Source organism: Mchenga conophoros, linkage group LG1 (genome assembly GCF_057382185.1).
Source record: "Mchenga conophoros isolate Kocher_MC1m ecotype Shallow Benthic linkage group LG1, M_conophoros_male_GT1.1, whole genome shotgun sequence".
NCBI classification, from domain to species: Eukaryota; Metazoa; Chordata; class Actinopteri; order Cichliformes; family Cichlidae; genus Mchenga; species Mchenga conophoros.
This window is the reverse complement of record NC_140526.1, coordinates 29,129,054-29,154,752: the sequence shown is the minus strand read 5'-3', so window position 1 is coordinate 29,154,752 and position 25,699 is coordinate 29,129,054. Positions and strand designations below refer to the sequence as shown.

General features: G+C 41.3%; 1 long non-coding RNA gene across 1 annotated transcript in view; it reads left to right on the top strand.

The window, feature by feature from the left end:
* The first annotated feature begins 209 nt into the window (after window positions 1–209).
* LOC146583566 (uncharacterized) overlaps window positions 210–25,699 on the top strand; it is a 108,978-nt gene continuing 83,488 nt past the window's right edge. Inside the window, exon 1 of the long non-coding RNA XR_014892458.1 lies at window positions 210–354. This is a non-coding gene — a long non-coding RNA (uncharacterized LOC146583566). The remainder of the gene's footprint in view (window positions 355–25,699) is intronic.

Genomic DNA, 25,699 nt, shown 5'->3' with positions numbered 1-25,699 from the left:
CGTCACTAGAGACAGAAATAACGCACATAATCTGATTCAAATAGTTATCCTCAGGGGAGACAGGAAGAAGTGCTGCACCGTTCACCGGCACCGCTGGAGTCCTAACATGAGCTCTGCTCCATTCCTCTGTATCACTCTAACAAATCAACAGATTTGGCAAATATATGTGAAAATGATTTTTAATGGTACTTGTAAGGTTGTGGATTTTTCCAATTCAGTTTCAACTACAGTTTTGCAGTTTACGTTAATAAAATAACAACCAAAGCTGATAAGAATTCCAAGAAATGAGAGGAAAGCCAAGAAGGTTGTTTTCAAGGACGAGTGAGCAGGAGGGATGGCGTACATATTTGCCAGGTACGCCTGTTTCTCTCTTTTTCTTTCTACTTCTTCTCATCTGTCCCACAGACACACACACACACACACACACACACACACACACACACACACACACACACACACACACACACACACACACACACACACACACACTGCACCTCGCCTCAAAAGCCAGGGCAATCTCTTCCTGTCTGTGGAGATTGAGCTGCTCATCAGAGCCCATTAATTACATCGTTCTCTAAAGGGATGACAAGTTAAGCCACTCTCTTTTTCTGGTTAGGTCTAACGCGTGGAGGCGGACCTAAAAGCTAATCTCGATAATCCATTGGGTTGAAGAACTCTGTCTTCTGCCATCAGTCATCAACGATTTCAATGCGTTGGTAGAAAATAACTGTGTCTGTGTTCTGCCAGCTGTTACAGGAATACAAGGAAATATACCTGTCCTTACAGGGAACTTCACACTGTGACCCAACACACCTCCCTTCACCTTAGTGACTATCCCACACACTCCCCTGTATCCTGATCTATTGCAGCATGAACAAGGACATAATTGCAATATAACACGGTTACAAGCACAGAAGAGATATATATGTCTTGTGGTACCGTGGGACTCTCCGAGGTCTCTTCCCCTGACAGGAACAACATAGCTGACATGGCTGATGTGTGTATGACTGGACTACCACAATAGAGTATGAACATGCTTTGCTTGTCGTACATGTAACACATTATATGTGGTGCTTCCTTTTTCTGCCTGCTGTGTTGGCCTGTCATTAGGAGGACACCATGTTGCCACCATGACATGTTAATATTGTTTACTGACACTCAGCATTTGTTGGTATGCTATGATGTTTGAAAAAGGTCAACAGATGCTTCTGCTTAAACTAACCTTTCACCAAGAGCTTCTAATTAGTATCAGTGTCACTTAGCATATGGTGTAGTTTGTGTGAATGTGGACATGTCGACGAGCACGTAGAGAATCGAAGGGGCGACGTCATCAACATCGGCAGTCTTACCCGAATCCTTTTACTAGTGTTTGCAAATCAGCTGGAGCAATGACTCATTGTTTGTGTTGTGATGATGGTGTTGGCGATATGACTGTAATAGTGAAAGACAATGAACACAGCTGCGTTTGATCTTCCAAGGTCTTTAAGTTGGTTGAGATCTGGAACTGAATCTGTTTCCATCCATTATCGTAACCACTTTTGGAAAATGATATCTACCACTTCCCTGTTTTCCTTGAATTATTACCCTTTCATGTGAGGTTGTTGATCAAATTTTAGGAGTGACAATGGATAATGTTATGGTGAGCATACATGCTTATCCGAGCGTGATTGTGTTTACGTGAGTGGCCGCTCATGACTCGACTCGAGAGTTTGCCTTATCACCTGGTACACCTGACAGTGCTACAGCATGTTTACCACTGGTTGGATATTAGTTGGTCTGATAAGAACAGCAAAGAATAACTCCCTGAGAAAACAGACCAACCCAAATCACCCCTTTTTTTTTCAAACATACTCCGATACTCTATTGTCTCGTATTGTCTGAGGTTTTGCTTTTGTGCCATATTTCAGTTTGATTCAAACTAAAGAACCTGCACATATGGCCTTTTTTATCCATTTTGTTATTCTGCTGTTAAAGTTGAAAACTTTTCTTCCATTTTTTCCTTCTGTTTTTCCCTCCTTACATGATGAAGCTTGTCCACTTCAGCCATTTTCTCTATAACACAGTAAATATCAATAGCATCTGGGTGATATTTACTGGTGTGGGGAAGATGAATGTCCTGCTCTAAATGCTTCAACCTCATTGCCTCGTGGAGTATTAGTCATGTAAACAACGTCTGTTTATTAATGGTAAAAGCTTTCCCTAATGATCCACACCTCACATGAGTCTGAAATATCAAGTCAGGGCATAAAGAGCAGCCATTGATCATCATAATGAATGATGGGAGGCTAGCGGAAGGCTGGGGGAGGAGACCTGTCCCGATGCTAATTCGCTCTCTATTTCCCTGCCTGATTCATATGCTATTTGGTCATAATACATCAAGGCTGTATGATTCTTCCATTACAGCAGCAAGCTTTGCCTTCACTTCACGGCAGATTATTTGTCAGCATTATAGGACACTTATGTATTTGGAAGTGATGCCAGACCTTCTAAAAGTAAACTGCAAGGGGGATGCACACGTCACTGTTAGCGCACACAAAGATAGAATCACAATGTGACATATTTGCATGTCAAGTTGTTCCATATCCTGAAGGCAACTCCACCAGGAATGCAAGTAATTAACGAACCTAATCAAATGTGTTCAAAAGAAGTGGTATGTGTCTTTTAACTAGTGTTCTGTTATCTGGCTGACATGATCAGTCCCCTGAGAGAATCCATCAAAGCCCTGTTGTCTTTAGCACGCCGGATGGTTTCAAAGAAAATTGGCATGACTGTAAATTTGTTCTTGTCAAATGTTGAGTAATCAAAAGCCAGCCAGCTGTAAATAAACAAATTCACTTCAGTACACCACAGCATGCTAAGTAGCTTTAACATAATATTGTTCATAATGAGGTGTGATTATTATTTACGGCAGCGCTGAATGGCCAATGACAACATTAATTGCGTAATGAGTCAGAAGTGTACCTGCGAATTTGCTCTAAATGCTTCTTTCACTCATTTAGCAAACCTGTGAACATGTTGACTTTAATATGTCCAATATGTGTAAAAAAAAGAAAACAAGCAACTGAGTTCATATAACATCAATAGGATAATGAAAGTGCTTCAGGGAATAATAGTTAGGGGTTAAACCAGGAGCGGTGCATTAACGTCGCAATAAGAGAGTAACACTACCCCTGATGCAGGTGCGTGTGTCTTTTGAGCCTCTTAAATCGTATTATTTGATTCACCAATTAGGTGTGAAGGTTTAAATGGAGGGGCTAATGGATCGATGACTTAAGTGGTGCTAAAACCATCTGACGCTGCTGAGAGACAACCCTTCAGCACATGGTGATAAACATGTAGGGGAGATCGCATACGAAAGCATTTATTTCAAGTACTCTATTTTTACTTTCTATATAAATCTCTGTGTGTAAGAGAAACTTTGGGTGTCATGTTTGGTTATTCCTGGAGTTTACTCTATTTCAGCATAAAAGCATAGTGTGAATAACATGTAAAGAACAAGAAAAACAATTTGTTTTTCATATGTGATTAGGTGGGCGACCCACTGCTCAAAACACAGAGGTCAGAAGCAACAGGCTGCTGTGTCTCTCAGAGAGTGCAAAGGTGTTCGACTATTCAACTCAGAGCAAAGCCATAAGTAAATAAATTACTGAGTGTTTTGGTTGGTAAAAGTGGTTGCTGCGTCTGTTTAATCCATTGGAGATTTTCCCTCATTTGCATATTTTCTGACTCGCTGCAGGGCACTGAGACAAAGCCTGCCAGTGAGTTTGTGTATTAAATTTTCAGTTAGAGATGCGTTATGATATTTGCATGTTCTTGTGTACTCTTGTGGTATAACTGTGCTGTATGAGCAGATTAACAACATGAAAATAAACTCTTTATTTAATGACTAGACCAGGGGTCGGCAACCTGCGGCTCCGGAGCCGCATGCGGCTCTTTAGTCCTTATAATACGGCTCCATGTGGTTTGGGAAAATAAATTAGGAGCATTTAGCTGAAGTGTATTTTATTTATGTTAGTTCTAACCCTAACCCTGTGCATTTATCGAGACTTTCAACCCCAGGTAGGCCAATTATGGATCTTCGGATCCACATTATGTCAGCAGCTATTCTCAACCGTGAACTATGTTAAAAACAAACACCGCTCACGCCTCACAGATGACAGCTTACAGTCCTGCGTAAAGATGAAAGTGACTTCGTACAGCCCCCATTTGCAGACGCTGTGCGGAGAGGTTCAGGAGCAGAAGTCCCATTGTAAACATATCACGGCAGACCCGACGATGTTTCCATGAACACGCATCTCTTTATTGACCACTTTTCACACACGGTTGCTGTACGCATACAGCTGGCTGTAGCTTTTCAGCTCACAGCCTGACACACACCAACACAACAGCACAGATAGCACAGACGTTAAGGCGGCGAGGCGCGATTGCGGGTGCTGCTCAGGTGCGTCCGCCTCTATATTTCTTTAAGAGTTCAAAATGTGTTAATTGCATAAATAAAATATGATTCTCTATAGCACTTCATGGATTTCATAAGCAACACACCTTAGTTGTTCACACAAAGGTAAAAAAAAAAGGTAAAAAACAATGCTGTGTACAGTGTTATCTTCATTTTGGATGTCAAAAAGTATTTGCGGCTCCCAGTGTTTTCTTTTGCATGGAAACCGGGTCCAAATGGCTCTTTGGGTCTTAAAGGTTGCTGATCCCTGGTCTAGACTTAGACGGTGAGGCGTTTTGTGAAGATGTTACAATGTGTGTTAGTGAAAATGAACTTTACTAATTGAATATTTTAGTCTTGCTTTTATTTATTAGCATTAAATATAACATTACTTGTAATCAGTGTTTTTAGAGGCCCAGCATTTTTTGGAGTCAGTCTCTGTGTGTGTGCTGGCTGTGCTGCTCTTCAAGAGAGTAAATGTGCAGATGTTGACTCCTGCTGTTACCGCTCTTCTTCAGCATGTAGAAATCTTATAGCTGGTCCATATGGGCTGCAACAAATAAGGGTTTTAAGTTTCCACATAGCAAAGTTGTTTATAAGGTGTGATTATGTCAGGGATTGTTTAAAAGATAATCTCAGAGATACCTGCCACTTACTAGCTAGCACCTCTAAACTATCATTTGCTACTAATAGGCTATCAGGTGGTATGTATCACACAAACAAATGGAAATATGTAGCATGGCAGGCAAGATCCAGGCCTGCTTTAATAGTGGGTGACACAAAGGCTTGGTGTTTGTATGTTTCTTGTAAAAAGTTACACCAAACAGATAATTGCCCTTAAGCACCAAATTGCCCATTATTCTCCCCACATTATAGACCAAGACTAAGTCTTTGCAGCAAACTAGGCACATGATCTTAACATTTCTGTTCTTATTAAGCACATAAAAGATGTCCTTACAGTACTTTTTGAGCTAGTGACTCATAGTCAGGATATTTAAGATTTGTATTAAGGTTGGGAGACTTAGGTTGAGAAGGGAGGACTATTACTCGAGGCATTTTCAGAAATGCACTGGAGCCCTGAAATGTTTTAGACATTACCTGGCAATAGTGAATTTGCAAATGTCTGATGCTGTTGCGTGGGACAGTAGCTGGTCTTTAACAGGCCAGCTCCTGCAACATCTGTGCAATATTGGTTTGTGCCAATTTGAAAATAGCACGGGTAATACTGCATTCACCACCAGGAAGTGGGCATCATTTGTCCTGCCTCGGGATCCAGGTATCTCTCTCCCTTAAAACACACTGGAGTGTTTCCAGTAGTGCAAAAATGTTTGAATCCAATTTTATTCCTGCTGCATGCAACATGGTAAGAAAGAACAACTCTACAAAAATACAGCAGCAAATCCTAAAGTTTAGGTATGACAGTGGCCTCTATGACTTGATGTCATCAAGTGCAACAACTGAATGTTAAGTTGAAATGGTAATAAGTGTCTGCAAGTAACTTCTGTGTGTGAAGAAGTATTGTAGTGTGCGAATGTAGGAGAGTTCAGCCATTATAATTTGTTTTAGTGTTGTAGACAAACTGTGGTTTATTAGTCATCGGTTATGGGCATGGCTTTATGTTTCAGATACAGTTACTCGGTTCACTGAATCTGGATCTTTCAACTTGGATAATCATCATCAGCTCTGGGTGCTGGAGAGTCAACGTGAGCAAAGAATATTAGCTGCTCACTGAGCACTAGATCTCATTTCAGTGTCACAGCTAAGTCGTAGCTCTGATGTAATTCTGAATATCTCTGACTAAATATGGACTTTTAGCTGAAGCAGGTGTGTATCACACAAAACCAAATGTAATATGTGTACGCAAGTTATTATCATACTAAAATTATCAACGCTTAAGGCTGGCTTGTTTGTTTAACCCGAACATCTGCTGTATATTTATACCTGTTTTATTGTATATACCAAAAAAAACCCACCCAGGTATAAATATCCAGAGGTCTACAGTGCATTAATAGTATGGCATGGTAAATGGACTGATCTTTAATTAGGCTATAATTAACCAGAGAGAGTCCTGAATATATAGGCATAGGCAGACACTGATGATTTTAGAACAGTTTCTTAATTATAAATATAACTGATTTAACTGTAAAATCTCATTACTCCTTTATAGTTGTTCAGCAACACATTTGAGGTCATATTCTTATGCACTTCAGGACCATTGTCACTGTTCCTGTTTGTTGATCCCTCAGGAGAAGATCTTTTTCAACGTGCTGTGTGTCAAAATAGCATTGTTCACTGTGTTTTTTTCAGGAAGTGTGTGCAGTTGCAAGTTGGAGAATCTGCCGAGTTCTCCGTGTTTTGCAAAAAGTTTGAATGTGAACAAACAAAGCCTCTGATTTCTGCTGAACGTTCGATGTTGGACGTTGTCTGGAGCTGACTGACAACATAATCTCAAACGAGAAATTGCCAAATTTAAGGTAAGGATTCTTAATCACATCTCATTCAACCCTTTATAGGTTAGGTTCAGGGTTTGCATCATGAGTACAATTTTGTCTTCTTACATTACCTAATTGCTTCTGCTTTCAAGTTTTTAATAAAATTCTATCTGTTGAAAAAATATTAAAACAACTGTGGTTTGAGCTAGACAACCAGTGCTGATCCTTTTTTTAGCCTAGAAAATGACACTTTTTTATTGTAATTTTGCCTCTGTGCAACCCTACAGAGGCAACCACTTTATGTGATTGAAGGAGTTTAACAAGAGTCCTGAATTCAATATTTGGGAATTACAGCCATTTTTATAAGTATTTTCAGAAGCTCATTTGTAATCAGACTTGACTGACAAGTGAGGTGAGGCCCGCTGCTTCATTTTGCCTGGAAAAAAAAAGAACTTAAAATATCTGAAGTAGAATACAAGTGTTGAACCTGTATTTTGGCACTGTCAACTTTGTCAGCGCCAAAGAGATTCTGATGCTATTGAAGAAGAACATCATTAGACTTACAAACCAAACTAAATCAAATTATCTGGCATATTCTTAAAAAGAAGGAATGCACCGGCACGCTCAACAAGGCCCGAAAAGCCATAGAGCGAGGCCAGTATATAAAACGTTCAATAACAAATAAGTACAATAACTGCAAACCTTTTTTTGGTTAAGACTCTTGACGGTTGTCAAAGTCTACAATCAAGAGACTACTTTGTGAATATACATACAGAAGGTTTATGACAAGAACAGGGAGGCCAGATTAGACTTTGCTGAAAAACATCTGTCTGCAGAGTTTTGAAAAAATACTTATTTAGACAAATAAAACCATGATTAACTTGCACTAGCATGATGGGATGACAAATGATCCAGGGCATACCAGCATGGTAGAGGCAGGATCCAACTTAGTAGATAATTTGTCATTAGATAATTTCCATATGTTGCAAGGATAATTTTTCAAATGATTTTTAAATAGTCCAAGAAATCACCAGATGAATAAACTTGCAGGTATTTCAACTTCAGACCAAGTTATGCAAAAACTCTGGTTCACAGGAGAAAACTGCGTTCACAAAAAAATGCTACTATTGTGGGTTATAGAGTTAAGAAAACTCTGCACAACTTGCAGTTCAGTTCACTTTTCACTTTGGTTCAACTTTTATCAGTACAATTTGAGCCTAAGTGCATCCTGAAGCACTTAATTCAAGCAGCCACTGATTGCAAGCTATTAAGTTAAAGCTAGGATTCCCATGCAACCTGACATCTTGACTGTGTTTTTCTCTGCCTATGAGGCCAACATTCACCGGTCAGCTGCCCAGAAATTAATGCCACTCCTGACCTGGGCATCGTTTATTATTTCTACTCTTCTACTTCTACTTCTACTTCTACTTTCACATAGTGCATTACACATGACACAAAAGTGGTCAAGATTATTGCTTTATTTGTGGCAAGAGGATGTCATTTGAGATGCAGCACAAGTAGCCAAGCTTTAAAAGCACAGTGGCTCTCAGATTCCCACTTGTAAAAGTGCTATCAGCCCTGTACAGCCATCGTTGGCGCCTGGGCTCTCCTTGGCACTGGCACTAGGCTAGAACTGGGGCATGCCTGGGGCCGACTGCACATAAAACGCAGGCAATATATACTTAGTGGAAATACAATACTGCAACCCCTCCCCCTCCACTTTCTCTTTTACCAGCCAGTGCCTGGAACTTCTCTAGTGAAAGCGTAGGTATAGGTGTTGGTATGCGTGTGACTGTTTATGCAATTGGTTTCAGGGGTTTCTGTGTGAGACTTGTTCTTGCATTCCTTTCATGCTTCTTAGTAATTATGGAACAGTTTTCTTGTATGTATGCATTTAGGGGCGAGCAATCTGGCCAATGATCTGATCTGAATCACAGATTGTGATCAACAGATTGCGCATATGGTTGCCTGTCACTTCAACTCAAGGCTAAAGGCCAGAATCACAAATGTCTGTTTTGTATCTGGCGCTGATTGATGTTTTCACCGCTTTGACAGTTTAATTTTTTTTTTAGATAATATAACACTTTCACCATTATTCAGTTTAAGCACGCCCGTCGTATAAGATCATTTGATTGCCTTCCTTGTAATGCATCTGCCATGTCTATCACCTGTCAAAAGAGATATAGCTGTATGTGTGACTCTATCTTTGTTAAAGCCTCACAGCATGCTGATCTATGGAAAAGCAGAGCTGAAAGTGATGACACAAGATGACTTTGTTTCACCCTGGAGCTCCAGCCTGACCCAGGGCTGTATCACAATAATAGCTCTGCCTGACAGCCATACTGGTCTGCTCAAAGCAAATGCTAACTGACAGTTTTTCTTGCGTGTGAAGTAGTGGGCGCTGGTTGCTGCCAGTGGCCTCTTTTTTTTCTTCTAGCTCTGTTGTACTGTAGGTACCAATACCACTGAGTACTGTGCCAAGGCCGATGATACAACCCGGCCAGGTCTTGTACACAACGGCCAGTGCAAGATGTGCCATAAATAATGCAGGTGGGCCAAGGTATCGGGGAGAGGATGAAGCTAAGAGTGGAGTATTCAAGGCTGACTTCACCCTCCAGTGTATATCATATAAAACACATATAGCAAGGTCCTTCCTGGTAATTCTATGGGGTTAATGAGGAGCATGCTACCTGTTTAGTAAAATAGTGTGCTGAGCCAGGTGTGTGGATGCACAACTGGTCCCATGCCCATACATTTTCTTCATGATAAGGGGAATCCCCAAGCTTCAAAGGAGCGATCTTGTTCACTACAGGCTGGCCAGGTCTGTTGGCTTTGACAGGGTCTTTGTTTGTAATAGCCATTTTGTGGTTGCAGGGGACGTAGGAGGGTCGAGTATCAGGCCGCCTGGGCAAACAGTTACCCCACTGTTCTCCATCAGAGAACACACAGAACAGCCTCAATTAGTTTCTCCAGTAATCTTCCTCCCCTGTCACATGATCTGGGCTGTTTGTAATAACACACAGGGGGCCTGGGCCGGCCCGGTCAGGAAATGAGATGATCCATGGCTGACAGCTTAGACACACAGCAGCCACTTATCTGTTATTTCTATGCTGCAAAAACAATCTCACTCTCCCCTGTGTGTGAATATGTTTGCGCACGTGTTTGCTGATGATCGCAAGGATACAAACAAAATAAAATGCGATATCAGAGCAGATCAGAGATCGGAAGATTCGCAGTCGAGGCTAATCGGAGCTTTACGTGTGGGTCTGCGCTCTGCCCGTGTGCACAAAATTGAAACATAATCGCAAGTCAGTGCTCCAGTCACTACTTGTTGATACTCCTGCCGACTTGACAGTGATTTAGAGGCGTATGAAGGTTTTATAAGGATGCTGCTGTTAAACCTTGAACAATCGTTTCACTGTAATGGGCCTCAGTCAGCCCACCAGAGGCCCAAAGTCCCAAATAATAAGCATCAACATCTCCAGTGTCATGTTCTATGTCAGTGATGTGGATATCCTGCTCCTCCCTGTACCATCTCTTCAATGGTCTGCTGAATATGTAGGCAGTATCAGTTGTGCAGCATGATTGCAAATGATGTGTGGAGTGTACCGATCTCCATAAGAGGGAGAGAGAGAGATACCTCATCTGAACAGCCTTAGTTCAAAGGCTGAGATTTGCTTCTTTTTGGCTTTTGGCAGAGTCAGAGATCAAAGCTAAACGCTGAGCAACAAATGTGTGTTTCTGTCACTGGCGATTTGTCTGTGTGTTTGATCAGCAGCCTCCCTTATCTCGCTGCCTCACTCCACTGCTAATATTCAGTAATGGACTGCCTTTCATGAGACAAGAGACGAGGGGTTGATGTGAAGGATGTGACTGAGGTGAATGGAATAGATGGGAAGACACTTTGCAGACAAATCACACAGATCCCTGAAAACTCAATAGTGCGCACATAGGCTCCATCAGTGCATGTAGACTGGGGATAATTCATGTGAATCCGAATTAACTCCGACAGCGCGTACTCTATTTTTTTAATTGAATATCGAATATCCCTTAAATAGAGATATGCACACCACCTCCTTACTGACTCCAGATAGCTATCCTTAACACTAACACCCTCCCTCATCCTCTGTTTCTTTCCCTCCCTTCTCTGTCTTAATTATGACTTTGCATATATTAAGACAGCGATAAATAAATAAACCACCTTCTCTTGTTTATTTGTGCAAAAGAAAATCCCAGCTTTGACCTTCTTATGTTAAAATCTATGTGGTAGTTGGTAAAAGGAATACATTCCCCACAGGATGGGCTGAAAGGCCTGTTTATTCTGTCCTGGCTGCCTTTGGTCTTGCAAGGGAGGAAATAGCTTGGCTTTTCCAATAGCTATGTAAGCACTAGAAGGAGTGTGCCACTGTGCTTTAACAAAAAAACAGCATGCAGTTTTTACAGTTCATACTTAACTTCACGAGCTCACACAGCTGACCCACACAGTGTTTCTTTTGCACTCACCCTTTTTGCTGGATACAGATTCTAAAATTTCAATGTTGTTCATTGTTGTTTCTCGTATTGACTTAATTTAATGTAGAAGCTTTCACATCAGGAAAAGCGGTGGTTCAACAAAAGTGTCTACCGGACATGCAGAGACAACCATAATAGCTTACTGCCCCAAAGTTAAAATGTGACTTGGTCAGACTTTGTACCGATGTCTTGTTATCTCTTACCTTTAGAAGTTGAATGATGCACCTGATTAGAGCAGTTAGATATAGCTACAGGTAGGATTTCCTTGTGCAAATGTATTGGTTTGTGATTTTGGAGAACAGTTCCCAGAACAAATTACCCGTAGACTGCATGTGAAAGTGCCTTGCTGATAAAATGACTCCAGTAAACTGTGTTTAAGATGCTAATTCCATGGCCTCTACTGAGAAATCACCTCTGCAGTCCAAGTCAGGAAGGATCCAATGACACCAGCTGGCTGGCTAAAGTACAGACCACAGGGTATTGGGACGGTCCACCTCCTTCTTCTCTTGCCAGCTTCACCTCACACTGTGCACAGCTGGGCAGGAACTGGATTAATGTTGTTTGTGGGGCCAGCGTTAAATGAGAGTTCAGCGGCGCTGTGAAGGAGGATGGGTTTGTTGTTGTTGAACCAAAGAGGTAATAAAAGGCCGCTTCTAAATGTTACTGCCGATTTGTGTCAAGGTCCTTGATGGTTAAATTAGAACTACCCCCTCCCCAAAATCATTTCCTTTTGTTTTGTTTCTTTTAACTCCAAACAACCACTGACATCTCAGCAACACGTTACAATTCATAATCTTTGTCATCACAGCAGTGCCCTTAAACAAATGCGCTGTGGTGTCCACACAAAGTGGAGCTACAACAACAATATTTTTATATAATAGAATTACATAGAGCTGTGCGATATGATGAAATGAAAACATCTATCGTTTCAAATAATACGCTATCATTTGTTTCGTGGTGTCGCAAAATACACCGTTTATGGCAATATTTTTTCATCGGGGCACAGAGAATTCCAGCATAGACGGTGAAAATGAGGCAGAACCAGGTAACTCCGAACAGAAGGACTAGTAAAAATTTCCCCGAAGTACGCCATGTAATAAATACTCGCAAAGAAGATGGCGGCTGTTACAACTTACATCTAAAAATATATCGTTTCATGCATCGGTCAAAACACTCGACTCAGGTACACCAGCTGAAAAGACTTCACACAAGTCTAGTTATCCGAGATTCACAGAAAAAGCACTATTTTGTAGTATATATCGTTATCGGGACGAGAAACGTCTTATATTTTGGTCATATGGTACAGCCCTAGAATTACGTCTCAAATACACTCATGGTGCAGTGTAACATTATATAAACAATCTAATGTGAGAACTGGCTGACTCTACTGTTAATCACATGAATAACAGCTAAACTTGAACATATTTCTAACCAAGTTTACTTTTACACTGACCCATAACATGAACTCAATGAAATAAGCAATCTTGCATTAAACATGGCTTCAGTACATCTCAGATATCAGTGTGCTCATAAATCCACACCTTGTTTGTTTACTAGGAGAAGCATTTCATTTAAGCATAAACGGGCCCCTAACCTAAGGAAATAACTAGCGTTGTGTCTAACATGACACACACATTAGCAAAGAATCTGTTTGTCTCTGTAGGCACTTTGTTACTCGCAGCCCATCGCAAAAACATCATTTGTTCCAATTTCATTAGTTAAATCAATGAAAAATAGCAAAGCTAACATAGTTTGACAGTCATAAAATAGTATCTTTGTTCCAACACAATGATTTGTAAAAAGTTATTAGGTCAAAAACTATCTACAGCAGATGAACAGCTTCTGAACGTAATAAATAAGAAAAGCTCCAACACAGAGCTGACACGGGAGCTGAGAGATGGATTGAGCCCTTCAGTTGTTCCAGCAAAGTATTCAGGAACTGGACTGAAAATCAGTGGCAACAGGTCTTTACTCTCTTTATGTAGAGTTATAAATCCAAATTGTCATCAATATATGATGCAACAGTGTCTACAGCCATCTGCACCTCACATTGGAGGCTCTGGTGTTGAGAATTCTGTCAAAGTTGTTGGAATTCTGAACATTATGAGTACTGTCAGATTTTTATTGACCGTGCAATATAATCTGGAAAGCATCTGGTTGACAGCAGTTTTATTTTTCAGCATGACAGTGATCACAAACACACCGCAAATGCAGTAAAACAAAATACCTTCATAGAAAAACGCTTTGAATGTCCTTCAAGAAATTCCTAAAGACTACTTAAAGAAATTACTAGAAAACTACTAAGAGAGTTCAGACTGCGCTGAAGAATAAAGGTGGTCTGCCTCCTATATTACATTTCCATGTATATTTTTGCGTGTTTTGATAAATCACTGCAACAGAATTTAATATAGAATTTTTAATAGAATATAAACTTTTAGGCTACATTAAATGTCATGTTTTTTTCAAACCCTGCTTATAAATTGCTGCAGTGTATTTAATATAATAGTTTTATTTATTATGTTGCTTTTGGTTTCATTTGTCTTCTCCTTCCTTTTTGCGCTGTTTCAGAATGATTGTATTCAATCATTTTTCACAGAGCCCTTGGAGAATGTCGTACTGCATTTAAGGACACCTCATGAACATATTATTATTCGAGTTCTTTTGTAATGACAGTGTATTTTTCTTTCATGAATGAAATGACACTTTTTTTCTTTTTTGCTGACATGGTATTGTTTTGAATAAATGAATGTTCAGAGTAATTTTTGTTATAGAGTGTGAAAATAGCAGAAAAAAACTGTAAAGGCAGGCATGAAAAACAGGGGTAACTATTACAGAGTGGATTACAAATAATGGCATCAACTTAATGTTTCAATGGACAGGAGTTAAAAACAGTGATTAAAGCACTGAGATTTATTCCTGAGATATCCTCAACATTTTTATTCCACTATGAATAATAACCTTTGCTTTTTAATAACAAGGAAAAAATTACTTTTTTTTAAAATATTTTATATTTTATTTTTGCCCTTATGTGGGTATGATCTGTTACAAACCTCTGCATGGAATAAGCCTGCAATCACATGGCCCAATTTTTTCCATGGTACAATGGATCTGTGCCTGATATCTTTGATGGTTGAATCTCACTCTGCTGGGTTTTCATGAGATTTCCTAGTAAACTGAGTGTCTAGTTCCAGGAGGGAAGGGGACAGTTAGTGAGAGTCCCAGGGGGGATAGGATAACAGGTGGGCTGAGTGCCATTCAGAAGGGTCAGACAGCACAATGCTCGCATCTCCCTTTGATGCTGATACCATCTTCTGTGTGTCTGCTCAGCCCTGCTCCCTATTTCACTGCTCAGCGACTTTACATCCAGTTGCCTCCGACTGTGTCTGCAGAACGGCCCCCGGATCCAATAACACGGCACCGCTGTAAGACAATTACCCGCTTTAATAACGGCCATCATTACACACCCAGTGGATTGAATATAATATACGAATTCTGAACGCGAGTGTGCGCATCTGTGTTTGTGTGTATGCGGCAGTGGTGTGAGCAGCATCCAATCCCATCTGCACTCTCTGATCATTACAGGAAGTCTTTATGAGTTTAGTTTCATTAGACCCTTTAAAGTTCCCCTTAATGACAATGTTTAGGTGGGAATGATTTTCATTATGTGAGTGATGACTAGTTTATCATGCCAGAATCCCACATTTTATTATTTGCAGAGAAAACGCATTTGGCTACCTTCTTAAATGTGGTTTTGCATAAAATCCAGGTGTCGTGACACACAGCCACTCCAACACAAGCACTACCACGAGCATCAAAACAAACCATTCATTAGCAAGTTGGAATAGCTGTGGAACAGGTTGCGCATTTTCATTGGCTTCATGAAGTGCAGAACATCCATAGCGTGCATGGAGCCATAACATAGAGAAAAGCAACCGAGAGATGGAGAAGGAGCTGATAAGTCATTTATGAGACATGAATTATTAATAAGCATCATGATGGCAGAACAGAGACTGAAAACACACAATGCCATCTGGACTATGAGGATGGTTTGTCAAAACTAAATGGATAAATGAAATTTTGATTAAGTTTATTAGTAGATCTAGATCTCATTTACAAAGTCATTTGTTGCCTTTTCCTAGACAGCGTTGGATTCAAGACAGCAATTAGCATGCCAGAAGAACCAAAGACTCTGAGCTACTATGTTAAAAGTATGATCATTACAATATTATGATAATATGCTTCACTTTTATTATATAGTAAAGATTTAATGGAGCTGGGTGAGGCTTACGAGATCAGTGAGCACCATCTTCTTCTTTGGTGCAATAACAATGCTGGCCACTGACTTAGTCCATAGTCTAAAATAGTATTAGTAGAATTACTCTAAGCCTACTTTTTTATTGCTCTTATAAATATGAGCCTGTGTTTTCTAGTACCATGTTAACTGAGTAGAGCACACCTCTCATCATTTTAATTGCAACACCTTAAAGCTGTAGTGACATTAAAAGTGAGACACAATTAGCAAAAAAGTGCATTAGTCAGATTTGGTTTCTAAAGGGATCCTGTTGCTCGCTGTTGGTTTGTGTAGAAATGATCGTACCGACTCTCAAACTAATCAGTAGTGAAATGCTCCGATAGCACTTATTCTCACTTTACTCACAAGCAACTGCAGCATTAGCAACTATTCAGCTGAAGTAAGCAGGTTTGTGGACTGGTGCGATGAACATCATTTGCACGTCAGTGTGGGTGAAAACAGTGTGTCTGTGTCACATCCTAGATCCATTGAAGACCATAGTTCTTTAACCAGAAAATGGTTATGACTTCTTAGAAATGCTGATTAAGGGACACATACTGTCAGGGTCCTGGGACTGGGCGACCCAGGATCCCTGAGCAGTCATGTATTATATTATTATTATTATTATTGTTGTGTATTTTGGTGTTGCTCCCCCTTCCCTGTGCTTGTGTATATGTGTGTGTGGGTGGCTGAGCACTTGTTTATAGGCGGCGTCAGGCCTGGAGGGTGTGGCCCTGCAAGGGGACTGGCCACACCCGAAGCCACACACCTGCTGCTGATCAGGCCTCGTCGGGGGAGCTACTTAAGAGAGTCTTGGAGCTCCCACCGACGCGGGATCATTGCATGAGACTCCACGTTAGTCACCCTGTCTAAGTTTAGTCAGAAAGTGTATGCCTGCCATTTCTGAGTGTCCTGACAGCTGCGCTATTGTTTCCCGCAGGAAGAGCGTGGAAGGCACGGAGAGCAGCGAGCACCGGGGGGTGCTGACACGGGAGCAGAGAGCACACGGACTATTCACGGGAGACACGACACGGGAGTCTGGGAGAACACGGGGATTTATTGTTACGTTGTTTTCACTCTGTAAATAAACACTGTTTGTACATAGAGCACCGCGCCTGGGTCCTCCTTCCCCACATCCCCACGGTCTGCTAGCCAGACCGTGACACATACAGGTTTTTGGTTCTTTTTGATGCATGCTTAAGTTTTTTTTGGTGGTTTTTTTGGCCGGAGTTTGTATGTGGATATAGATACGTGTGTTTTTATGTGTGTGTAAAAAAATAGGCTTCCTGTATCCTGTACAATGAAGGCAAAGTTCGGTTTATCTGAATGAGGTGAGGTTGGGAAACACTGCCGTCCACTATTATCGTTTTTGTTGTTGCTGTTGTAGTGATTCTTTTGTTTCGTATTTCAGCCAAATCAATGGGTCTCTGCAGAACACTGGATACCTTACAGTGTTCGGGGCTCGTCTTGCTTGTGCAGGTGTTTTACATCTGTAGGAGAGCTGGCACCCACCCAGAGACCCGGAGAGAAAACGAGAAAGAGAGACTGAGAGTGAGAGAAAAGTGAGAGATTCTGTCATGCACTGGGTCAGTGGAATGCCTAACTATAATCATCTGTGATGGTATAATCACAGCTCAGTCAAACTCTACTCCAGACTCCATATATCCCTCCCATCGGCTCTCTCTCTCACTCTGATCTGAGCGAAACTGGCAATCTGACTTTACAGAGCCAAGGCTCAACTTCGTCACAAGAGTCTTTATCATTCCAAGAGTTTCTTTTTTTTCTGGGCTAATCTACGAATGCTTTCCCCATTTTAATCTGTGTCTGTGTATGAAGAGTGTCCCAATGGAGCTGCCATACACTGGAAGATTAATGAACCCAATTTGCAAAAGTGACCTTTTGGCTGCTAAAGCACATCCACTGCTAAGCCTCTTAATGCCTGCCTTTTAAAAAATGTTGTTATAGAGAACAAGTCTTCAGATAAGAGCACGGAAAATAAGCATATCGGAAGTTAGAGGAGGAGTCTGGATTAAAGTCAAAGTGATGTGGCCACCACACTAGTCCTCAGTCTCAGTGAAGAAATGTATAATGATCAGAGCATTAAATAACCGAGTCAGGCGTTTAAATGATGCCGACAAACCCTGTTAATATTTAAAAAAAAATGACACTTAACCCAGTTAAGAAAATAAACAGGTGCCTCGGGTTGACGTCATTCCAAATGCTGTATCCTTATAATACGAAGGACAAACACAATTCTGGTATTAATATTCATGAAATGTTCAATATTTAAAGGACCTCCTCTTTCATTTCATTTTTCTTTTCAAATGGAGTGACAAATGGCAAACATGTATAAATGAGCTCCATGGCACTCCTGTAGGAATGTGGATCTCACTGGTTTTTAGATGTTTTGGCTGTGCTTTAAAAGGAAAAAGGTGAAATCACACAATATGATTGATATTAATCAGACAACCAAAATACTGAATAAGGTTATGCAGTTGGCTTCATCCAAGAGACACCATTACCCAATCTAGTTTTTTTTGTCTGTAAGCTGAATTGTTATACCATCTCAGCTGCTGTCTTCAAAATTTGAGAATTTAACAGATTGAAGCATATCTTTTAATTTGCATACTGCACTTTCAGCCAAGTTAAGCCATTAGAATTAAAGATTACTGGCACAAAGCCCAGACAATTTGTCGCTGACAAAACAAACAAATGGACTGGATCGCAGACAAAGTGAAATAGGAATTTTACAAATGGTTTCAGTCTTTTTTTGTCCCGAAACAGATAAATGAGCAGACTTTGAATTCACTTGGAAATGTGGTCCTTTCAGTGTCCAGAATCTAAAATGAATGTGTTGCCTTCGCTTTTTGAAGCTACATTTAACACAATAATATGGATTTCTCAGCCTTCTGAGCAAGGAAAAAAAAAGAGATGGAGGAGGCACCTTAAAGAAGCATTTTAGTGTGAGCATCTGGCGTTTCAGGTTGGTTTAAAGGTTTGCAACAAGCAGTCTCAAGCTGTTCTTTCTACCCCAAAGTCCCACAAGCCATCACTCTTGCTGTGCGGCCATATCGCCCAAGCTTTTAGAGGAATTGTAAGTGCACTAAAATATGATTTAGCTTTGGAGCACAGCTCTAATTCTTGAGTTATTTCTACTATTCCCTGTCATATTTATTCTGTTAAAAGGAATTAAATGCATTTAAAGAGAGTAAAAAGAGCAAAGAGGTGCTGTGCTATTCTCCAAATTATGAGGCTTAGTGGTTATTTAGCAAGCCCTTTGTCTGATAGTAAATAGCTGAGTTTAAAGAAGCAATGGATGTGTGTGTCATTGGCAGAGAGATTGATTGTAGTGTTATTCATCTGACACAAATGTATGTTTTAATGCAAATGAGTGAAACATAAAGTCTGTGAGGAATATAGATGAGGAAGCTGTCACAGTGTTGGTCTGGAGCAGATATATACCACAATCATGGGAAGTATTTTTATCCCTCTTACAGGGGTTGTTCTTACTTCTTTGCATGTTATGTGTGGGTTTGTGTGCATGAGCAACCAGACCTTGTCACTAAGGAAAGAAATTTTGGCAGCACAATACTATGTCAAATATGCGAAACTCGGTCAGCAGGCGACATTCTGTCCAAAAAAAAAGAATATTAATGCTCATCACTGTTTCTCTGCTTCTTTCTTTGGTTGGCTGTCTTGAAAATGTGAGCATCTCGTAAAATCTCATTTTCCACTTAAAATGATTGAAAATTCAGCTTATTTTCCCAAATGTGAAATACACTCACTATCAGTTTAGGATTTATCTGTTTCCCGGAAATGCAGCATTAACGGCGCATTAAAAAGCGTAAAAAGTGACCAGAAACAGACAAACACAAACCAAAAAAACAACAAAATCCAGGAAGCTTTGCACAATTTTGAGCGGTGTAGGACCAGCCGTGTAAAAAGAAAGGCACTGTTTTCTAGTGAAACCATATTATTAATGGATCTGATCATGTAGCGACAAACCCAGAGTTAGTCACTCAGCTGGGTGTGCGGGAAACGTTTTTGATGCGCTTCAGTGAATCAGTGTCATCACTGTTGGTTGATGTTCCCACAAACCAGCAATTAATGGATACAGCAAACAGGCTTTTTGGGGGGGAGGGGCTTGGAAATAAAACCTGCGCAATGACATGATGACTGGTGTGGCTGTTCTGAAGCTGTGAGCGTGCCAGCATGCAGGCGTCCCGAGTGAGCACTAAAAACCGTGTGATCGTCCCCGTCAACCAAAGAATGATTAGACGCTGTGCTACACCTGTGCCCCTATAAGCACCTTCTGCCAAACTGCACTACACTGGCACCTGTGGTGAACCAGGTGCAGCCTTATATACACAATGACAAATAATATAACCCCAGTAGAGATCACACAGGCAGAAGATCACCAGTGTAGCATATATAGACTCGTGAGTACTCAGGAAAGTGTGCGTTGGTCTGTTTTTCTGCCTGCGTATGTGCTGGATTAGTAAATTCATAAATGAACATTAGTTCACTTAAAAATGTCTGTGATGGTCCCTGCACTAAAAGTGGGGGCATCGATGCTAATGCTGCTATTGGTATTGGATCTATACTAGCACGATAGGACAAATACTTTGTTTGTAGCCCCTAAGTTCAGTATATAGTGTTAATTTTATTTTTAAGAAAAAAATATACCTTAAACATGGACTGTGAAAAATGCCTGAACTTGTTGCGGTGAATGTCAGGTGTATATTATTTATAGCCTGTAGCACATTTAAAAAATATAAGTTGATCCAAAGTGCTTTAGACACGGGCACGTTTACATTTCAGGTCTCCAAAAAACAAAAACAGTTTCAAAATGCATGAAATACTGAAAAGTGTGATATGTAGTGTTAACTAGTTATTGTAGAAAGTAAAAATCACAGTGATTTAGTGATCATTAAATTCTGTCAGAATTCATCTAGCTGTCAACTTCGTCTCATAAATCACGACACACAAAGCTTCCCATTGAAGTCAAAAGTATCGGCATTGGTATCAGCAACACTGGCTCCATATTTACTTGGTGTCCGATCAATACCAAACTTCGCTGGATTGCACGGCACCACGGCACCACGCCACCGTTAGCAATTTTCCTTAATTTTTAAAAAATAAATCAACTAAAAAAAACATCCTAAATGAAATGAATTAAATCAAAACAATATTTACTGACGTTAGTGTGATTTTCCCTGAGGGCCATTGCATTGTTAGTTTTTTTTTTCACATTGGAAAACATCAGACACATGCTGAGTATTAGAGCTTTTCAGCCTGCCTATTGCGGTGTGTTTGATTACATTGAGGAAGTAGCATAATGTTTTTTTTAACTGGACAAGAGCAGTCTGTTGAGAGTGTGGTCATTGGGTGAGGACATTAGTTACCCCCGCCTCATTCACACAGCGTTCTCACAAGAGCTGAAGCCATCACCTAGCAACCAGCCAAAAAAAAAAAAAGTTCACGCAAATTCCTGTGTGTGGTCATATTCAGTCAAAACAGAGGATGATTCATGCGTCTGTACCCTCGCGCTAGGTAAGGTTTGATCCAAGAATGGATGTAATACATTTACACTTCTGTTCACCGATCGTAGGGCAGTAGTCTTATTTAGGAGACAACCAGTGCCTGCAGTCTGCTTGTTATTTTAGTATTTGGCATCTGTCTGTCAATGAGAAATGCTCAAAACTAATTATTACCATGTGAGAACAGCGTGCAGAAATGCTCCCATGTCCTCACAGTTTGAGGCTTGTTCACAGTGGGGATGGGGGACCGAGAGACTGAAAATTAATTTGAGACAGGGGCGTGCAGTGGAAAAAAAGGAAGGAGGGGCAAAGACATACAGAGAGAGAGAGAGAGAGAGAGAGAGGTAGAGAAAGAGTTCAGAGAAACAAGCGGTCTGGCCCAGGCGGGGTCCCTGGGTTCCCCCTCCCTCGGTCCTCTGTTTACACACAGAGAAATTTCGGACAATTTCACAGCTCCCCTTTCAGTGGCCATTGAAAAGGGACAGATTCCTTCCTGGTTATTCACCCTCTATCCAGTGAGAGTGGTTGCTATCATGGGAAAATCCAAACCTTTGGCATCCTCAGTGGGTTACCTCTCTGCGTTGCGCTATAGCCTCAGTGCAAATAGCGGCCCTGAGTAACGCCTGTGAAATCTGTGTGTGCGTGAGGTTCAGAGCGCAGTGCTGGGATTAAATCAAACAGGACCCCTCATTCAGGGGGTCCACTCTGCAGTGCCGGGGTCTGTTTGCATTCATGTGCTTCTTTCAGTAAGGTCCACTAGGAGCGTCTCTCTCTGTTTGCTCTGTTCTGGAGAATGTATACGGCATTGTTTCTCATATTTGGACTGACCCTGCCAGATGCCATGGCCACAAAAACCTCTTTTCCTTAATCAGACAAGGTTGCTCAAAGGGCAGAGTGGCATGCCGCCATCCATACCCAATGGAAGGGAAGAAGTGCTTACAGAGAGACAGGAAGCTGGTGAAAAGGAGAGATAGTTGCGAATGGATGTGGTGGAAGGGAAGAGTCACGAGAGGATGGAAGTCTAGTTGGGAAAAACAACAGCAACAATACTCAGCATAGATCATATTTCAAGTAGATGGAGGAGGAGGCCCGGCTGGCTTTATGGTCCCCTTAAATATGCGTAAACTAGCTCTGGTCTCTTTGCTCTGCCTCACTCAGACAGGAGCTATGGGCCTCTTTATGCCTCGTCCCAGGTGTCTCATCACACAGCCACCTTAACACACACCCGAAGAACAGACTCGTATAGAGTTATGACCATCTTGCTGGTGTAAGCTGAACTATTAGAATAACATTAGGGCCCAAGCACAAAGGCAGCCACAGAAATTCTGTGGCTCTCTGTATTTGTTACAAGGTTATGGAGGCACTTAAGTGTGCGAGAGTGCATGCAGCAGGGTTTCAGCTGAGGGTGAAAGCTGCAGGGATCTTCATGTAAGTCCCGCCGATGCAAAAAAAAGAAAGCACTTGGAGAGTGTGTGAAGGTTTATGAGTCGTTCATGTTTCCATGCATGTGAAATGAGCATCTGAATACGAGTAATCAGGTGTGCTTGTCAGTGGCGTCGTGTGCTTTCATTGCCGAATATGGTGAAAGTTGGGGAGTTATGTATGTGGTTAGAATGAGACAATTTGAGGCGCAGCTTTGAGTTGGGTATATCGATCGTTCCTAGCATCAAACAGAGAAGGCAGCTGGGAGACGGCGGGAGGGCTCGGCGTTGTCGAAGCCCACTAGTGTACTTCCTCTTATATTCCGCTTTGTTCGTGCACTTCCCTCCAGCACCCCGCCCTGTCCCGCAGCACCACCTCCCCCATCTCCATCTCTCTCAGCAATGGCCACTGAGAGGGCAAGAGAGATTGGCAGAGGAGGGGAGGAGTGGAGGAGAGCGCAAAAGAGAGCACTTAGTCTGTAGGGCATTAATAAGCATAGCTCTCGGCGAGCAAGTGCTTCCTACACTCCCACACAAAATTCACACGCACAAACACACAAGCACATAGCCAGTCACTCGCACGCTCAGTGATGGTTGGCCACTTGCCAGCACCTCCCTGGGGCTGAAAAGAAGGGATGTGTAGTGCAGACTACTGCTGGATCGTCTGTCTGAGGGAACGGCAGAGAGTCTGCAGAGCACTGTGCCACTGTGGGACAGTCCATTATCCATACCGCTCGGCCCGCATTTCAATGGTTCCTGCCAGAAAATGAAGAGCCAAAGCGTCAAGCAACAGGCAGAGGCTTCCTCTCAGGAGATTCATATGTGTCTGCACATTCACATATCCAAGTTGGCTGCATGATTCATATTCAGTCCGAGTGAGAGAGTTGATGTTGTTCCTGTTTTAATGACCTCCCCTGTCATTTGTCTTATCTCTAGCCACATGTAGATGTGGCATCCTTTTTTACTGGCAAACACTCGACTGGGCTTAGATGGCCCGCTTGACCGACGTGAACAATAAGCTGCTGGCATGACCACAAGCAGAACAACACAGCGATAAATTTTGCAAATAGTGTACCGTGCCCTCTGTGTCAGCCACGCTCACAGATGCCAATCCCGACACCGTGCTACGTCCACCTAACCCAGCATGCCTGCTGTCATCTTTAGCAAGTGACATGACCCAAGAGAAGGCCAATGGTCACAGCGAGTTACACAAAACAAGGCTGCAAAATAAAGACGCAGTCTGGCACTGCAGAAAAAGGGGGGGAAGAGACAGAAACACACACACAAAAGGGTCAGAAGAGAAAGTCGGCACAAACAAGAGTGAGTCAGGGATTTGTTTTGAGTGACTGAAGATGTAAACACTGAACTACTATTTGCATTCAGTTTTATCCTTCAATCACGCAACCTAGTGCACTCAGTGCAAATGCAGCTTCTGTTCAGCTAAAACAAAGGGGGAATAAAAAAATAAAAATTATCTGCTTTTCAGTTAAATGTGTGTTTGTTAAGTGTGTGTTAAGTGTCACGAACCAGCTGAGTTCACATGGATAATTAAATTCCACTAGAAATCTGAAGAAGAGCACAATTATGGCAAAAAAATAAAAATAAAAAATGCCTCACTGAAGCATCCTGTGCTGAATAAATGGTTCCATTTCAAAAGGAATGTTTTTTTCCATTTGAATTCGTCCCATGAAAGAGTTAACTACATGTCATGTCATGACAATATTGTTTTTGATTGCTCTCTTTTAGGGGAAATCTGTACTCGCTGTACTGCACATGCTCACTCGCTCCCTTGAGATGGTAAAACACTTTTGCGCTCATTGTCTGTTATGGAACACCGTCTACCACTTTTCAGAGCTGTGTGTCTTTCTCAGGGGAGCCGCCTTTGAATAGGTGATGTTTCCTGGTTTTGGGGAGATAAAGAAAAAAAAAAGAATTGCATTATGTTTATTAACTCCAGAAGCATCACGGATTTACCTTGGAACGCCAGCACAGTGAAGGAATAAGAGTGCGCCAGACAGGATTTTGTATAAACGTCATCAAACATTTGCCTATTGGAAAGTGCTGGATTCTGTGTAATGTGCAATCACAAATTCTTTAGTGAATTACAGGTAAATGAGACAGCTTTTGTATTATTTACATAAGAAATTCCTATGGAAGTGATTCAAAACTGTATTTGACCAAAAAAAAGGCTTTTGGAAACAGGATTATAGAGCTTATCCTTTTATCTTTCTTTGCAATAAGGGCAGCTTCTTAGGAGAGACAAAGAGACTTTGTTGGCATCACCTCTAGGGAGCCATTTTAGCGTGAAGTGTCTGGAACAGTATTTAATTTATTATTGATCTTCAGGTTCGATTAGACTGGTCCGTTTGTACATTAAGGAAGCTATGACTGTCCTTCAAAACATCCCGTGTGACATATAAGACATTAAACTTAATGTATTTTTTGTTGGATAAATTTCCAGTCAAAGAACTGACATCTTATGAATATAGAGACAAATAACGGAAAAGTCATTCTGATTGTTGTCAGTAGTACTGTACTGGTTTGACTAGAGATTTCTTTTATAATACACAATCCTATTTCCTCACACAACGCACTATTGTGAACAGGCCACAGAGGTCATGTATTTCCTGCCCTGAGTGTCGATTCTCCACTACCTGTCAACCAGGGAAACCAGAAATCTTCAGGAGCTCCAGTGAAAATGTGAAAGCATAAAGGTGCAATACACAACATTATGCCTGAAGGCTGTGTTTGTGTATATTAAGGTCTGACCTCTTCCTTCAGATGGGCAGTTCCTTTTACTAATACTTGTCAGTCATGTTGATGAGCTGTCTACCTTGATATGTTGCCTTCCCCGGAGGTGATTAAGAGCACCAGAACCAGAGCAGGTGAAGCAGATGTTGAAGACATCTCATGTACAATGAAAAAAAAAATGCTTAGGGTCATCTTCATTTTGAAATCACAGCCTTCGTTTTCTGTACATGTGCTGCATAACACAACTTGCTGCTTTTTGCTGCCTGTATTTGCTCCAGCTTTCCTTGCCATGCCTTAGAGACTGCTACTCAGTGTGC